Source organism: Otolemur garnettii, unplaced genomic scaffold (genome assembly GCF_000181295.1).
Source record: "Otolemur garnettii isolate 467f Iridium unplaced genomic scaffold, OtoGar3 scaffold00171, whole genome shotgun sequence".
Classification (NCBI taxonomy): domain Eukaryota; kingdom Metazoa; phylum Chordata; class Mammalia; order Primates; family Galagidae; genus Otolemur; species Otolemur garnettii.
Genome location: NW_003852566.1, coordinates 3,038,572 through 3,051,454, shown reverse-complemented (window position 1 = coordinate 3,051,454; position 12,883 = coordinate 3,038,572). Strand labels below are relative to the sequence as shown.

Here is a 12,883-nt window from a genome sequence, read left to right as displayed (position 1 = left end):
CAGCCGGTGTGCGGGCTGTAACACACACGACAGCCGGTGTGCGGGCTGTAACACACACGACAGCCAGTGTGCCCCTCAAGGCATCTGTCACACCTTGAACCTGTATGGCATAGGTGGCTGAAAAGTTAAGTAAACTAAGATTCATAGACTGGATCAAAGAACAAACCAGCAGTATTTATAAGACATCTTACTTATGAGGACAAGGTTAGATTGAGCATATAAGAGGATGGGGAAAGATACACTATACGCACGCGAAAAGCAAAGCTTGTCTAGCTATATTCATGTTGCACACTTTGAGGAAAGAGGTGATATTAAAGACACATAGAGACAATTCTTAATAACAAAGGGGTCAATTTAGCAGGAATACACTTAATAACAAAACTTCAAAACATGTAAAATTATCAAAACTAAAAGGAGAAATAGGCAAATTCACAATTATAGTTGTAGATGAACACACTTCTATCAGCATGCGATAGAACATGCAGGCAGAAGTGAGACTTAAACAACACAGAACTTGAACTAAACTGACAGCAACTGCAGAATCCTGTACTTTTACCAAAATAGACCATATTTCAAAATGTATGGGTTGTGATTAGCCCTTAGAGCAAAATATATTTTAGACAAAAAGAAATGCTAAATATGAAACACCTGAGCTTCCACCTCAAGAAGAAAGAAAGAGAACAGCAAATTAAACTCCAAGGAAGTAGAAGGAAGGAAATATAAAAGAGCAAGAAAGATTGAAATAAAATCAATTGAGGAATTGAGGAAATTCAAAAGATAATTACAATTGATAAATCCCTAGTAATACTAATAAAACAAAAAAGAGACTGTAAGTTACCAGTATAAAAGGTGCAAAATGAGAAATACCATAGCTCCTATTAGCATTAAAAACATTATGAACAGCATATATCAAGAAACTTGAAACCTAGATGAAAGGAGCACATTTCTTGAGTAAGCACAATTTATCAGACTGACACTAAAAGAAACAGAAAAAATAAGTAGTCTTATAGCTGTTAAAGAATTTACATATGTAATTAATAATTTTCCTTGTGTAGAGACCCTTTATAGGATTGTGGGATCAAATGGAAGGTTTATTTTTACCTTTTTCTTTGAGGATTCTCCATACTTCTTTCCATAAAGGCTCTATTAGTTTGCAATTCTACCAGCAGTATGAAAGTGTTCCCTTCTCTCCACATCCAAGTCAGAATTTGCAGCTTTGGGACTTTGTGATGTGGGTTATTCTCTTTGGGGTTATAGGGGGAGAAAGGAGGAGGGAAAAGGGAGAGGGGAGAAGTAAGGGAAATTGGTAAGCTCTCACTTAATGGGCACAACATAAGGGTATTCAGCACACCCCCTGGTGAAGAGCTGAACTACAACTTGAACTTTACCTAACGAATACAAACAATGGAACCTAAACATTTGTAGCCTCATATTAATCTGAAATAAATAATAATAATAATTGTCCTATAATGAAAAGCTTAAAGCTAGATAGCTTCACAGGTAAATTCATTCAAGTATTTAAGGAAGAAATAAAACTAATTCTAGCCAAATTCTTCCAGAAAATAGAGAAACAGAAACATTATGAAACCAGCATAACTCTGATTCCAAAACCAATGATATTACAAGAAAAGAAAAATTTTGTATAATCTCTTATAAACAGATATAAGAATACTAGTAAGATATTAACAATCAAATCTAGCAGTATACAGAAAGACTAATAAGTCATGCCAAAGTTGGGTATATTCTAGGAATATAATTTGGCTTAATATTCTAAAATCAGTGACTATATTAATAATTCAACATAGTAATATAATATAGGAGGAAAAACTCATATGGTCATCTTAATGGGTGCAGAAAAAGCATTTGATAAAATTTGATTTTATAACAAAAATTCTCAGCAAACTGGGAGTAGAATGGAATTCCCCAAATTCCATAAGTGTTTCTTTCAAAAACCTATTTCTAGCTGGGCATGGTGGCTCTGGCTCATACTCCTAGCACTTTGGGAGGCCAACATGGAAGGATCACTTGAGCCCAGGAGTTTGATACCATCCTGGGCAACATATTGACACACTATCTCTACAAAAAATTTTAAAAGGAAGGCATGGTGGCATATGCTTGTGGTCCTAACTACTTGGGAGACCGAGGCAGAAGGATTGCTTGAGCCCAGGATTTTGAGGCTGCAATGAGCTATGCTGGCACCATTGTACTCCAGCTTGGGTGGCAGAGTGAGACCCTGTCTCCTAAAAATAAAATACAACCTATAACTAACAATGTACATAATGATGCACTATTGGTCATTTCCCACCCAAATTCAAGCCCAAAATAAGATGTGCACTAACACCATTTCTATTCAACAGTGCACTAGCTAGAACATCACATACAAACGACAATAAAAGAAAAGTTAAAGATTAGAAAAAAAGGAAAACTCATTATTTGCAGATGCTATGATTGTGATATAAAAAATCCAAGATATTTATCTTAGTTTATTCCTGCTTATATGGCAAAGTACCACAGATTAGGTAATTTAGAAGTAATAGAAAATTATTTCTCACAATTCTAGAGGCTGAGAACTCCAAGATCAAGGTGCTGGTAAGTTCAGTGTCTGTTGAGGGCCTTGTCTCTGCTTCTAAGATGGTGCCTGGAATGTTGTGTTGTCACATTGTGGAAAGGACAGAAGGACAGCAGAGAAGCAGGCAGCTCCCTCATACCTCTTTTATGAGGCCATTAATCCCATTCGTAAGGCCTCTTTACTCCTGACTTAATTACCTGTTAAAGTCACTACCTCTTAATGCTATCACATTAGTGATTAAGTTTCAACATAATGAATTTTGTGGGAACACATTCAGACCATAGCAAGACCCTACAAACTATTAGAATTAATAAATGAATTTATCTAAATCTCTAGGTACAAAGTAAATATATTAAAATAGTTTCTATATACTAGCATTGAACAATTGGAAAGAAACTTTTTAAAAATTAAATCATAGCTGTGTACATTAATGCAATTATGGGGTACAATGTGCTGGTTTTATATACAATTTGAAATATTTTCATCAAAGTAGTTAACATAGCCTTCACCGCATTTTCTTAGTTATTGTGTTAAGACATTTATACTCTACACTTAGTAAATTTAACATGTACCCTTGTAAAATGCACCATAGTTGTGTTCCCACCAATTACACTCCCTCCACGCTTCCTTCCCCCTCCCCTTCCTTCCCTCTCCTCTTTCCCCTTCTTCTTGTGCTATAGTTGGGTTGTAGCTTTCATAAGAAAGCTATAAATTGGTTTCATAGTAGGGCTGGTAATTGGATACTTTTTTTCCATTCTTGAGATACTTTGCTAAGAGGAATATGTTCCAGCTCCAGCCATGCAATCATGAAAGAGGTAAAGTCTCCATCTTTCTTTAAGGCTGCATAATATTCCCTGGTGTACATATACCACAATTTATTGATCCATTCATGGGTCGATGGGCACTTGGGCTTCTTCCATGGCTTAGCAATTATTAATTGGGCTGCAATAAACATTCTTGTGCAAATATCTTTGTTACAAAGTGATTTTTGATCTCTTGGATATATACCTAGTAGAGAAATTGAAGAATCAAATAGCAGGTCTATTTTTAGATCCCTAAGTGATCTCCAAATATGGAAAGAAGCTTTTAAAAGTATCAGTTACAATAGAGTACAAAAAAGTTTTGAAATACCTAGGAATAAATCTAATGAAAGTTGTGTAAGATATCTACCCTGAAAACTACAAGACTGCTGAGAAAATAAAGGAGATGGTCTTAATCCTTTGTGCATCGCTACAAAGGAAATACCTGAGGCTGGGTAATTGATAAAAAAAGTTTATTTGGCTTATGGTTTTCCAGATCACCCAGGAAACATGGGGCTGGTATCTGCTTCTGGTTCGGGGTTCAGGGAGCTTTTACTCATGGTGGAAGGTGAAAGGTGAGCAGGTGTCTCATGGTGAGAGTAAGGGAGCAAGGGAGGGGGGAAGAGGCTCGGGCTCCTTTAACAGATCTCCATGTGTGCTATCTGAGCAGGAGCTCATTCATTACATTGGGGTTCAAATTTTCAACATGAGCTTTGGAGGGGAACAAATATCCAAACCATATCAGAGACCTAAATAAGTGGAGAGTGATACCATTTTCATGGATTAGAAGATTTAGTTTGTATATAAGTTCTTTCATAATCTGTAGATTCAGTACACAATATGACTAAAATCCCAGCAGAATTTTTTTGTATACATTTATAAGCAGATTCTAAATATGATAAAAAACATAAAGGATGTGGAATCACAATCTTGAAGAAGAAAAAAATTGAAGTTCTTTTACAACCTATAACAAAGTTTACTACAAAGCTACAGTGGTAAAGATGTGAGGCTGAAGGGTAGATAGGTCAATGGAACAGGAAAGTCCAGAAATAGACCTGTACATATTCCATCACTTGATTTAAGGGGAAGGTAACTCTGCAGTTTACTAGAGACAGAATGAGTTTTCAATAAACCATGTTGGAATAGTGGGACATCTGCAAGAAAAAACAGAAACATTGACTCTTACACATGCACTATCCGTAAATATTAATTCAAAGTGGGCTTTTAGACCTAAATGTAAAACAATAAATTAGTAGCAGAAAACAAAACTATCTTCATGATCTTAGAGCCAGTAAATATTTCTTAAGTAGGATACAAATATATTATTTGCATAAATATACTATTCAGAAAGGGTTGCACATTGAATATTAAAGAGGCACCAGTAAAAGAGACAAAGGAAGCTACAGAGTGGGAGAAAGTATTTTCAACATGTATACCACAAAGATCATTTGTGAAGATCATAAAAGTTACATAACAATAAGAAAAATAACTCAAAAATGGGCAAACACATGTTTCAAAAAGAGGATAATTAAATGACTAGTAGACACATGAAAAGGTGCTCAACCTCATTGGTCATCAGGAAACTACAAATTAAAATTATAACTAGATATGATTTCACACCTACTGGAATGACATAATAAAAAGAGACAATATCAAGTGTTAGCTAGGATGTGGAACAGTGGGAAATACATTGCTGGTGGGATTGTAATATGGTGTAGCCACTTGGATAATGGTTTGGCAGTTTCTTAAAGAGTTAAACATAAATTTACCTACTGATTCAGCAATTTCACTCATGGGTATCCACCCTAAAGACATGAAAAGCACAAGTTTGCATAACGACTTGAAGGTTCATTGTGGTGTTATTCATAATCAGCAAGTAGAAACCTTCCAAATGTCCATCAGTTGGTGAATGGATAAAATTTGGCATATCTATATAACACAAGGCAATTGATTAATAAGGAATGAGATATTGTTACATGCTACAGCATGGATGAACCTCAAAAATGTTATGCCAAATGGTAGAAGCTAGACAAATGACCTCATGTTCTCTGATTTCATTTTTATGAAATGCTCCCAATAGACAAGTAGAGACAGGAAGTAGATTAGTGGCTAACTGGGCTAGGGAAGGGAATGCGTATTAGCTGTAAATTCATATGAGGTTGTAAAAATGTTCCAGAATGGATTGTAATGATGATTGCATAATTTGCTGAGCTTGCTAAAAATGAATGAATGTTACAATATATAAATTATACCCCCAAATGTTTAAAATAACCAAAAATTGGAAATTCAAGATATTTAGATAGCACTAGTAAAAGTTTAATGGTAGATCCTGTGTTTACATTAAAAAATAACCTATGTTTCTAAGGGGAAGAAAAGCACACAGACAACTCTGCACAACCACTAGGAGGGCTAAATTTAGAAAGCTAATCATGCCAAGAAACAACAGGGATGGGGAGCAACTGGGACTCTCACGGATGGGGAGCAACTGGGACTCACGGATGGGGAGCAACTGGGACTCTCACGGATGGGGAGCAACTGGGACTCACGGATGGGGAGCAACTGGGACTCTCACAGATGGGGAGCAACTGGGACTCACGGATGGGGAGCAACTGGGACTCTCACATACCATCTTGTACATGGAAGTGTTGTGGAACACTACCAAATCTGTCCACCGAGAACTTTAGCAAAAACATTCTTTGAAAAATAAGAGTGGGCTCGGCGCCTGTGGCTCAAGCGGCTAAGGCGCCAGCCACATACACCTAAGGTGGCGGGTTCGAATCCCCAGCCCGGGCTGCCAAACAACAATGATGGCTGCAACCAAAAAATGGCCAGGCGCTGTGGCAGGCGCCTGTGGTCCCAGCTACTTGGGAGGCTGAGGCAGGAGACTCGCTTGAGCCCAGGAGTTGGAGGTTGCTGTGAGCTGTGATGCCATGGCACTCTACCCAGGGGGATAGCTTGAGGCTCCGTCTCAAAAAGAAAAATAAGAGTGGAACCAAGACATTTTCAGATAAACAGAAGCTGAGATGATTTCTCGCCTGAGCCTATACCATCAGAAGTACTAACAGGAGTTCTTGGGGTGAAGGGAAACAATGCCCAGTAGAAGTGTAGGTCTGTAGGAAGGAGATGAAGAGCATCAGAAATGGGTGAATGAGAGTAAACGTGTGATACTTTCCTTAAAACACACTGACTTGAAAGCAAAACAGTAACTGTGGGGTTTGTAACATGCAGAAGTTAAACATGTAAAACATTACGAAGGATAGGGGTGGGTGGGAGAAATGGATTGACATGCTTGCAGAGTCCTTACAAGTCCTTACATCCTACTTGACGTGGTGTATGACACTGTTAATTCAGGGAGCCTGTGATAAATTGAAGGCTAAAAAGTAGCATAGAGAGGCACAGCTAAAATGGTAATAGAGGAAATAAAATGAGATACTAAAAATAAACTTTTGTTTATACTAAGAGAAGGGTCAAAGAAAGAAAAACCAGATGGGCCAAATAAAAAAAGAGATGGCAAATGGTAGAGTCAAACAAATCATAGCAATAATTACATTAAGTGTAAATGGACTAGACCAATTAAAATGCCAAAATTGACTGGATACAAAATTCACAGTTTAAATAGAAAGACTCTCTTCCCCTAATGTGAAGGGATAGGAAATACTGTATGTTCTGCAGAGGATAGGTGACCGTATATCGGAACCACATACTCAAACTCCGAGCTCCCAGTATGTACTCAGGCTATCTGTGATTAAGTCAGAGACTCACTTGTCCCACCAAAGTAAGTGAGCCATAAAGCACAATTTCATTTTAATTATTCTCTCTGGTTCCACAGAGAGAGCTTTCACAATCCCTAAAGTAGTCAAAGCAAAATAGGAACCCGACATCCCGATGCTGAGTGATCTTGACCAAAGGCAACCAGATTGCTTCCCTCCACCTGCCTAGCAAGTGTTGGTCTGGTTTTTCCTGTGGAAACATGATTAACTTGACACCATTTGTCAAATAATGATGAAAAGTTAATGTTTTCCACTGCGGCAGTTATTTGCAAAGCTCGTCTCTATCCTATGGAGTTTCCTGGGAGTGGAGGTATTAGAACCTTCTTAATCCAAAGATTCAAAATCCAAATGCTCCAAAGCCCATAACGTTTTCTGTGGCAGCATGATGCCACGAGAGGAAAATACCACTCCTGTCCTCATGTGACAGGGTGCAGTCAAAACACAGGCACACAATGCCATTTATTTAGCGTCTCTAAGGGGAGGAAGGTCTATGCTCACCCAGATTCCCTTGCACAAGATGCCCACATGTTTTCACTGTGCTAATGGTTTGTGCAACAGGCATGATAGTGATGCCACATAGCCACAGACTGTCCACGTGGTGGTTGAGAGAATGACTGCTGGGCTTTCTACTGGTTCAGTGAATAAAACAACTGTGTTTCATATACAGAGTTATTAAAAATATTTGGTAATATTTTTACATAAAATATTACATGGGGCTATAGATATAAGTTGTATATGAAACAAATAAATTTCATGCTTAGACTCAGATCCTATCCCCAAGATAATTCTTGTATATATGCAAATATTCCAAAATCTGAAAAATTCCAAAACCTGGGACACTTCTAGTCCCAAGCATTCCAGGTAAGGAATACTCAACCCACACTCACATTTTACAGGGTAAAGGCTGATGGGAATTTTATACTCTGTCTCAGGCCATTGATTTAAAAACTCAATTGTAAATGATGGACTAATGGCGATCTCCAATGAGATCTGAAAATGAATTCTGTTGTAATGGACCAAGGCAAATAGAACTCTACCCGGTTTTCCCAACAGAGTATTTGATGCCTGGCTGCCGTGCAGGGAATTAGCACGGTACAAAGCCCAGACACAGATTGGGAAACATTCTGAAAACAATGTGGCAGAGTCAGTGTCTTCTCTAAATAGTTTGCCAAATCTATAAGAAAACCACACAATGCATAATTAGTCAAATGGTGGGGATACACAGTTCACAAAAAAGAAACATCATGCCTATTACGTATAAAAATAAGTGTCATAAAATTAGAAGCAAGATAGTACTATGTCCTATCCAATTAGTCGATATTAACAAAGTCAGGGATAATTCAGGTGTCCAAAGGCAAGACAGGGGTCGTCTGCAGCTTGCTCTCTGCCTCAGGGCCTTTACACAGGTATTTCCATGTCATTGGCCAGGAGCGCTCTGCTCCTCGCCCCCATCTTAGTATGTCTGGCCCCACCTGTGTCCCCTCTGCAGGGAGGCTCGCCTGAGCACCACCTAGATCAGCCTCCCAGCCACTGTCACAAGCCACCTTTTCCTGTCCTTGGCACAGCAATTCTTATCTGATAATTTTATCTGTCTCTTCATTTGTTTCTTATGTGCCTCCCCCTTCTAGGTTGCAGGTTCCGTGAGGGGAGAGACTGGGGCTGTTGTGTTCCTTGTGGCCCTAGATCCTCTGCCTGGAAGGGGCCTGTGCCTCTGAGAGAGGACAGCTCTCTGCTCCCTTCTGCCCTTCAGTGTGCTGACTCCAGTCTCGAGTCTACTGCAGGACATCCGCAGAGGCAGACACCCAAGTATAGATCGATTGTACTGTGTGTGTTCTGCCACTTGTCTGTCTGCATTCCTGAGTTGGGACGATGGCTTGTATGACAAACCCTGGGGTCTTGGGAGAGAGAACATAGTATAAGGTGAAAAGTGAGAAACAGGGTCCACCCTGGGGAAGCGGGTGAGGGAGGAGGTCGCCTCTGGCTGCTGAGATCAGGGGTGGTTTTTGTTTCCTCTGCTGTTCTTTGTTGTGCTTTTCGTTTTCTAATAAGGAGTGTGTATTCGTTTCACAATAAGGGGTGAAACTGTATTCCCAGCTGCTCTTAGGAAATAGTTTGATAAGGCAGGAGAAATCAAGGCACAGGTGATATGAGGCCTTGGGTCTCAGGTCCTGAGTAGGCGAGGCGGGCTGCTGGGCCAGGGTAGGCTGGGTTGCCTGGGCCTCCTGAGACTTCCTGGGCTCAGAGGTTTCTTTTCAGTTTCTTTGTTGGGGCCACGTTTGTTTTCTTAGTGTGTTCATCCTGTAGGCTCTGGGGGAGGAGTGGGGGCTCATTTCTGGTCTCTCTGTGGCCCTTTCACATTAACGTATGGTGGCTGGGAAATGGTGAGTGTCTTTCTTTTCTTTCTTTTTTTCTTTTTTTTTTGCCAGAAAATAATGGAAGAGAGGCCGTATTTTTTCTAGTACCCTCCACTTGGAGAGTACCTGCTGTGAGCTAGACCCTGAGCCAGCACAGATTGTCTGGGATTTTATTTTATGCATTTATAAAACCAGAATGGTTGTTTTTAAAACTCACGAATAGAGAGTGTCATTCATCCAGCACATATTCACTGGGTGCCTGCTGGGCTAGATCCCCTGTGGGGACTAGTCTGCCATCAGAGAGCTCCCAGCCTAGATCCTAGAACGATTGACACCCCTCCCATGTGGCCAGTCTCCGCTCCGGATGTGAAGGGCCCAGCTTGAGCAGCAGAGAGGAGGCAAGGGGGAGCCTGCCTGGGGGGTGGGACCCTGCACAGGTTGACTAGACTTGTTGAGTGGTGGCAGGAGGGGGCTTAGGTTCAGGATACATGCACCACCCCCCACAAAGCCCTTCTCCTCTGAGGAAAGTGCCCCATTTCCAGTGAGAGTGGCAGTGTCATTCCTGTCTGCGGAGAGGATACTTGGAGACTTTTCAGGGCATGAGAGGTGTGTCAGGTTTAAATTTCTAGTTTATAGACAGTCTAAACGGATACTAACACTGAGTTCTGGGGAGTGTTCTACAGCCTCCTTTCTCTCCTCTGTGTGTGTGGATGCGAGTGTTGTGTCCAGGGAGGCAGTGTCACATAATGTCCCCGCCGGGTATGAGTTGGACTCCCCACTTGTTCCCTGTGTGACTCTGAGCAAGGTGCTCATTGTCTCTGAGCCTCTTGATTCTTCATCTGTAAAATGGGGCAGTCGCTTACTTGCCCAGAGTCATGAGAATTGAATGAGCTCAGGCCCCCCAGCAGCTGCTAGCTTCTCTAATAGGAGACGTGTAAAGTAAGACCCTCTATCATAGGAAAAACCTACATTGAAAAGAAGCAAAATGGGAGCAAGCCATGTATTCATATGAGAGACGACTGGGGCTTAGTCTCAAACGCAGCAGGGATGGATCCAATGTCATGAAGTTGTTTCCCCTCCGTGAACAGAGGTAACCCCCGCCAGCCATCTCAGCATGCGGATGGTTTTCACTCAGGGCAGCCCACTCAGGAGCAGGAGTGAAAGAGCAGATGTCCATGTCCCCTGTGCCTCATCAGCTAAACGCAGCTCCTCAGGCCCATCTGTCGTCCGTGAGGACATGAGGAGGTTGGGCTGCCTGTTCCCTTCCTTCTCAGCAGAGGGGATTTGCATCTCCCAAGGAAGGGAGGGGAGCTGCACGCCTGCATTAGGGGGCCTCCTAGGAAAAGGAAGAAAGCCAAGCTCAGCGTGGAGCAGCCACACCCGGGCTTCTGGGCTTGTTCCTTAGGTCTGGCCCCTGTCCTGGCGACTCCCCAGATAGACTGGGGTTAGGGTTGGAAGTTTTAGTTCTGTCTCCTCTGGAGCCTGGAGGTTGCAGTCAGGAATTTCTCGGGAGCTGCACAGAGTTGGGAGGGACACAGACATCTCCTGCTCATTCCTTGGGGGGTTCTGGGGTGTGGCCCCTCATCCCCAGGAATGCCAGCCACCACACCTCTGTCCCAGGTTGGCAGTGGGCAGGTGAGGGCAGAAGAGTGTGGAGTCTTTATCTGAGAGCACTTTTCCTTCTGAGAGAACTTCCAAAGGAAAGTTCTAGCACTTCTTCTCTTTGGCTAGAACTTGGCAGTCGGGGCTGGAAGTGTAGACCTCATGCTGTGTACCCTGTAGTCCCAGTCCGCACCTTGCTGGTTCCCCAGGGCAGACACAACAGACGACCATGAGCTGGGGAGCTTACAACAACGGGAATGTATTCTCTCAGTTTAGGAGGCCAGAAGTCCACAGTCAAGGTATTGGCAGGGCTCAAGGGGAGGGTCCTTCTTGGCCTCTTCCAGCTCTGGTGGTGGCAACAATCCTTGGCTATCCTTCACTTACCTTAGCTTTCACTTGTGCGTAGCCTTACCCCCGTGTGTGGCCTTACCCCCCATGTGTGGCCTTACCCCCCGTGCGTGGCCTTATCCCCCGTGCATGGCCTTATCCCCCGTGTGTGGCCTTAACCCCCGTGTGTGGCCTTACCTCCCATGCGTGGCCTTATCTCCCGTGCATGGCCTTATCCCCGGGCCTGGCCTTACCTCCCATGCGTGGCCTTACCCCCCGTGTGTGGCCTTATCCCTATGTGTGGCCTTACCCCCTGTGTGTGGCCTTACCCCCCGTGCGTGGCCTTATCCCCCGTGCGTGGCCTTATCCCCTATGTGTCTGCGTCTTGGCCTCTTCTTTTAAGGACACTAGTCAGTGGATTTAGGCCCCACCCTAATCTGGAATGACCTCATCATAATTTACATCTTTGTTATGTAAAGACCCTATTTTCAAGGTCATATTGTGACTTTCTGGGTCAACATGAATTTGGGGGTTCCCCAGGGCAGATGCAGGAGAAGCATGAGGATGGGTGTTGTGGTAATGGCCTATGCTTCAGTCTTGTGACTCCCCCAAACTTTGTGGTACAGTGGAGCTCACCCAATTATTTACAAACCTGGGGACTTGTTGGCAGCTGCCTAAGCGACAGTTTTTACTGAGATGCAGGTCCTGGTGACTTGACTGCCAAGAAGTGACTAGACTCTGTTCCACGGGGGAGGGGGGATGTGAGTGCCTGGGGAGGCGGCTGAGCTTGAGTCTCAGGTCTGCTGCTGATCCGAGGGGGGCACGTGGTGCTTGCTGGGCCTCAGTTCTGTGTGTAATGTAGGTGCACAAGGTCCATCTGGACGGTCTTCCAAAGCCTGAGTGAGAAAGTGTCTCTATGGACAGTAGCTCACAACAGCTTGTAAGAGAGAAGTGATAGCCAACATTGAGTTGGTTGTTCTTTTTTGAACTCTCTGTCAATTAGGATTCTTTTTGGTTGCAAGTAACAGAAATTCCACCTCAAACTAGCATATGCCATGAGAGTCTGTTTGCTTTTATAACTGTGAAGCTGTAGGGTCAGCTTCAGCTGCCACTCCAGGGCACTGATGAGGATCCACGCATCAGGCCGAGGGCGCACACTGTGCTGTGAGGTGCCACTGCAGGGCCAGACCTGCATCTTAACACCACACAGACTAGAGTCTCTTAGTTCCTAAGGAGAAGCAGGAGGCTTCTGGACACCCTCTTTAGGTCCCATTGGGCAGGGACCCACTGATGGGGTCACTTATCTGTCCCTGAACCAGTTAGGGATGCAGGTGGCAAGAGCCAATCCGCGACTCCCTGCAACGTGGGCCAGTTTCAGTCCTGCCTTCTCCTAACCCACATGCTGACGGTGAGTATGGGAGAAGGGGAAGCTTGCTCAGTCCTGCGCACTCAGGTGACAGC

The 12,883-nt window shown here is 42.9% G+C and overlaps 1 protein-coding gene across 2 annotated transcripts in view; it reads left to right on the top strand.

Moving 5' to 3' along the window:
• JAKMIP1 (janus kinase and microtubule interacting protein 1) overlaps positions 1-12,883 on the top strand; it is an 85,124-nt gene that overhangs the window by 9,956 nt on the left and 62,285 nt on the right. The window lies entirely within an intron of this gene.